We start from the raw sequence: 6,000 nt of genomic DNA on the forward strand, positions 1-6,000 counted from the left end.
GCAGAATTAAATTTCTGTCCTTGTATTCAAGATAGTGGATGTCGTGAGTGCGAGCTGTGAGGATGAATTGATATCCTCTCCAAATGTATACATGCATCACGCTGAGGCTGTTACGTGTAATTGAGCTAGACGATAATAACGAGTAAACGCTTTTATGGAGGCGTTTAAACTGTTGTGAAGTGTCAATAGTGGTATGTTGAATGGAAGTGTATGTGAGCTCAGGAAGAGCGTCACTGCTGCGACAGTGAAGCGGGGGGGGGGGGGGAAAGAAGCTCTGCAGCTTCTCTGCTGTTGCAGAGGTGGAAGTCAATGTCGGGAGGCGGGTACGCTTTCCCGAAAATGTATAACTGCTGTGCAGTGTTGGGGAGTGGGAAGGAAAGGAGCTGCGCTGTGACAGTGGTGCAATGGGAGAATAAGGCTTGCTGAGCATCTCTGCTGTTGCAGGTACGATGGTAGTCAGTATTGGAGCATTATAGGTGCTCCCACAAAAATATTAAATATCAGAAGGGATGTGTGGAGGCGAAAGTAAGTAGGGGCTCAGGTAGAGTGTCACTGCGGTTGTTGTGATGCTATGGTGAGTGTAGCTCAGCGAAGCGCTACTGCTATTGGATAGGTGCAGTAGTGATCGGTATTGGAGAGTTTTGAATGCTCTCGCAAGAATATTAAATACTGTTAGTAGTGATATGTAGAGAGGAAGTGAATAAGGGCTTAGCTACAGGTGCAATGGGTTAGTATGGCACAGTGGAGCGGTTCTGCTGCTGCAGAGGATCAGTATGGAGACAATGTGTGCTCCTGCAGAAGCATTTACTGCTGTATTAGTGCAGGGCAGTGTGACGAGTGTTATTGGACTTGTAAGTGTATAGAGCTTGCTTAGAGCATCCCTGCTGCAGTATTAGAAAAATTTAGGCAACCCCTAAATAAGTTGGAACTGTGGTGAGTGAAAATGTATGGGTGTATGGGATAGTTTAAGTTGTGCTTACACTTAAAACATTTGAATTGTGTGAGTGGGGGAAGGGATGTGGAAAATGTATATAGGACATGCTTTGCCGAAATAATCGGTTTGCTTGCTTAATGGAGAGAGATAGTGTTCCTCCAGTCAGATCAGACATGGTGAGGTGGATTGTGGGATTGCGACTGATGGTAATTCAGAGAATCTCAAAACCCGAAGACTAGTGTGAATATGGCATTATGGATGTGGGCTGTATGATTGGAAATGCATCCTTGTGTAGATTGTGACTCCATTTGGAATGGATGTGGAGTGTAATAGGTTGGATGAAGGTCAGCTTCTGGGCCGGCTGTCCTAATGTCTGGAATGAGAAACAAGAAAAAATCAGAAATTTAATTTACAACATGATACATGTATAGCAAACATGACAAAATTGTTTTAGCTGATATCTAATGCAAGGCATCTTAATAAGAGCATGGACAATTGTGAGCTTCGTTGTCGCAGTCCGCGAGGATGATCGAGGTGGGCATTTGTTCCCCCACAGGATAGCAGGTGGATGCAGAGCTGGGGATATGGGGTGTAGCTTGTCTGGTGGTCCTAGAAATTCTTCTTGAAGATTTATTTAAATGTCCTATTCATGCAGTCAAGCGAAAGTTAGTTTCTTTACCATTTTCACCTCCAGCCGGCGTGCCATTATAAAGTTACATATGGCACTGTATATGCAAGTATGGGTCATTGACGTATTACGATTGGACTTTTGTGTTAAATTCTCACTGGTTGGGTAGTAGTCTTTACAGAAGTTAAATGCTATCAGATCTGGCAGAGGTTTTTTATTTATTTTATTTATTTATTATTATTATTATTATTTATTAATTAATTCATTTATTATTATTATTATTATTTGTCAATTTATTTATTTATTATATCAAATCCCAACATCAACGCTTAATTCACTACTTAGTTGAAACTGTATGAATGGAATGTTAGTTATGGCTTTACTTAATTTGTTTAAATACATGTTAGGAATCTTAACTTCTAAAATTCTTAATCTTAACTTAATTTGCAAGCATGTCTGTCTCAGTTCATTCACGAGTCTTTTATGGCTGGGTTCATTCATGAATTGTTGAGAGGGCGGAACCATATAGAGTTTTAAAAGCGCATTGGATGAGGGCGCTGCTCCTTCGCTATTGGCTCGATGGGGCGTCAATCAAGATCGGAGGCTAAGTTTGTTTACCAGTGTTGTGTGAAGACACTGCGGCACACCAGCTACTAGTTTGGATGATAACAGCGCGGTCCATCGACATATCAATATGTCGTGGATTAATGTCGTGATCTTTGCAGTGATTTACTTATGGATTTGTGGACGGGCTTGAAGGGTGAGTTCTTATGAATCTTCTAATCACGCAAGTCTTGTTTTTAAAAGATTTGTAAATAGGTTTAGTCTTTGATGGGGATTAGTTGTTTCCGCGATGCTTCCCCTTAAAAGCGTACTATACGTTACCGAGAGTGCACCGCTAGGAAGCAGTGAGCTAGACTTTTGCGATGTTTTGGATCGTCGACGCCTAGAGAGTTTAGGTGGAGTTGTGGACTGCGTTTGCGTGAGGCAGTTTGAAGTGGAGATGGAAGAGCTGGTGGGCAGCACCGGCGTTTTTGCGGGAATTCAGGCTCGATTTTGGCGAGGCTGCGGCTGAATTCTCGGGGAGAGTGGAGCTCTGGCTTGAGTTGTTTGTTGTTGTTGTTGTTGTTGTTGTTGTTGTTGTTGTTTGTTCTTCCGTATCGATAGGTTAAATGGTGCGATGCTGGAGCGTTTTGTAGCGGGAAGCGAGCTTCAAGACGAAGATAACTGGAGTGGAAAACTCAGGTTATTTATAATGCTTCCGTAATCATCTAATAGGGCTGATTACGGAGCTAACAAGGAGCCAGCCGTGTTGATTATAAGCACGTGATCCTCTCGAAATTAGTTTATGAATAAACCACACATATCGGTAAAGTTGTTCCGGAAATTTTCCAGATATTTACCGGTATTACTGTGTGAAAGGGGCTAGCGACTCAACGTTGAATTTTGATCACTTTTCAACACAACCTAAAATCATTTGTCATTTGACGTCGTTATTGGATGTCAAAGTAGCGTTGTCAATAGATACTGGCTAGTAGATTTTGGATATTGGTCACCTGATGTCATGACCTAAATCTAACCTAATATTATTATCTTATGACATTGTATGCCTGCTGTAAGCTATTTAGTAACCAACATTCTTAAATGACATTTCACAACAAACATAAAGACCTGTATTGGCAATTTTGTTGTTGTTCTCATTCAATAATCAGGCACTCCCATTGGTCTTGGTTTGATACTCATAAAAAAATTCACACTGTGAAAAAGTGTCTGAAATTTTTTGCCTCATCTGAGAGAGCATTTTAATTGCAATAGCTATTAAGTGGCTGTTGGTGAAAATGTCAAACCAACAAAGACCACAGATTTTAGCCTAGGAGTATATGAATCTTTTTTTTCTCGGGTGAACAAATCATGGCTTAAATCACTCCAGGCTTGGATGATGTAAAACTCTGGATGAGTTTTCTTGTCCATAGTTCATCTTCATTGCTGTTTATTGACAATCTAAGATCAGTGACTGACTTCATGTAAGGATCATGTTAGTGCAGTCTGACAAGCTACAGTTATTTTAGATTATTAAAAAATCACTGTGAGCCAGGATTTAATTAAGTTTTCTTTATTCATCTTGGCAATATTGGCAATTGGTTGATCTTAAAGGGTTAACCGTGGATCCTGCACTGGGTTATCATAAATGTTTTAATGTTTTCCTTTAAATCTAATGTCTGTGGTGAGCCAATACCACAATATAAAAGTACCATTTGAAAGTCTACAATCTCCATTTTCTATTTTTACAGTTAGGCTTTACTTTGACATTTAAGTTTTTGTAGCTCAACTTTTTTAATCCAGATGGAAAATTCCAACATAGCTGCAGAGTTTTACCTATCTGTCCAACCCAGTTAAATTTCCTAGAGACATCACTGAAGAAAGTTTGACATCTGTTTCTCTTTTAGCCTTAAAAAGTAAACTTTTACAAAAGCACAGGATACAGTGACAACTCCAAAAAAAAACTTGAAAATACTGTCAAGCTATCAACCGCGATTATAGACTGGCTCTAATCTTGGTCAGCAAAAGTGTTTTAGTTTACTTGTTTAGCATGCATAAATGCATTCAGTGTCTACAATGTCTCAAGAAAATGCCTTAATGTCTCAAGAAAAGGTCTTAAATTTAGTTTGAGAACTTTTCTTGTCAGTAAGAAACTTGGTGAAATCACTGAAATCAATGGTAATAGTGAGTTATATATACACAGCTATACATCTTATTATTTACAGATCAGTAGGCTGATTTCATGAATGCAAAGTCAACACCTGTGGGTTGCCAGTATCAAAACACAACTGATCCTATAAGCCAGTGGTCCCCGGGCCACGAACCGGTACCAGTCTGCGGATTATTTGGACCGGGCTGCTTAAGAACTCAATTCTTATTTACGTTTACGTTTGTTATCTGAGTCTGAAGCATCCTTTATTTTAAAAATTATTTTATTTTGAAACATTACCGTATTCTTTCAGTCACTTGAGCACTAAATGGTAAGCCACAAGCTAGCAAAATGACTAAGAATCAGACGTCTTTGGAAAATTTCTTTGCAAAGGGGATAAGGGCCAGTGAAGGACCCATGATCTGCCAAGTAATGGATCCGCAACCCATTTGTCAACAAATCAGGTGAATCCAGCATGGCTGTACAAGAAGAACATCAACTGCTGATTTACAATCACAAATGACGGCAGCTTTGTTTATATATATGTCTTTCCCAAGCGCAGGTTTGTTATTTCCAATAAAGGTGCGCGACTTGCACACCTAGTTGAAAATGTCCCAACGATTTAGAATGCTGCGAGCAATAATAGTTTGAAAACAACTAACCGAACAGCTTCATACGGTCTCCATAAATAAAACTGGTATTAGAGTTGGAGTTATGTTTTGTCAGTGTGTCTTTCTCTGAGAACATGGTTAAGAGTTGCCTAGCAATCTACATGCAACGTCCCAACCACCCCCAACAAGGCGTAAAAAGATTGTCAATCGTTGACTGGAAATAATTTCAGAAATTATTCATCTGCTGGAATTTTCAAGCACAACTGTCTCCAGGGTTTACAGTTAATAGTTCCCAAAATTAAGAAATATTTATAAAGACTAACCTGTTGATGTCAAAGGTAATGGACAAATTTGTTCAGCTGGTAGAAAGACAACAGTAACTTAAATTTGTAATCAGCCAATCACATGGCAGCAACTCAATGCATTAGGCATGTAGGCATGATCAAGACGATAGTCTGTGGTTCAAACCGAGCATCAGAATGGGCAAGTACATGTAAGTTGATTTAAGTGACTTTGAACAGAAAACAGAAAAATGATCCAGCAGAAAATGGTCCAAAAAACAAAGTAGTGAGTAGAAGTAGTGAGTGAGCGGCAGTTCTGTGGGTGCAAATGCCTTGTTGATGCCAGAGGTCAGAGAAGAATGGCTAGACTAGTTCGAGCTGATAGAAAGGCAACAGTAACTCAAACAACCACTCGTTACAACTAAGGTATGCAGAAGATCATCTCTGAACACACAACACATCCAGCCTTGAGGCAGATGGGCTACAGAGAGACTACACTGACTACACTGGGCGCCAATCCCGTCAGCTAAGAACAGGAAACTGAGGCTGCAATTCGCACAGGCACACCAAAATTGGACAATAAAAGATTTGTAAAATGTTGCCTGGGCTGATGAGCCTCGATTTCTGCTCCAACATTCGGATGCTAGGGTCAGAATTTGGCATCAACAACATGAAAGCAGGGATCCATCCTGTCTTGTATCAATAGTTCAGGCTGCTGGTGGTGGTGTAATGGTGGTGTAATTTTCTTGCCACATATTGGGACCATTAAAACCAGTTGATCATTATGTCAACACCACAACCTACTTTATTGCTTTATCTTCTGATAGCTACTTCCAGCAGGATAACGCACCATAAAG

The sequence above is a fragment of the Danio rerio genome, chromosome 18, assembly GCF_052040795.2.
Source record: "Danio rerio strain M-AB ecotype USA chromosome 18, GRCz13ab, whole genome shotgun sequence".
Classification (NCBI taxonomy): domain Eukaryota; kingdom Metazoa; phylum Chordata; class Actinopteri; order Cypriniformes; family Danionidae; genus Danio; species Danio rerio.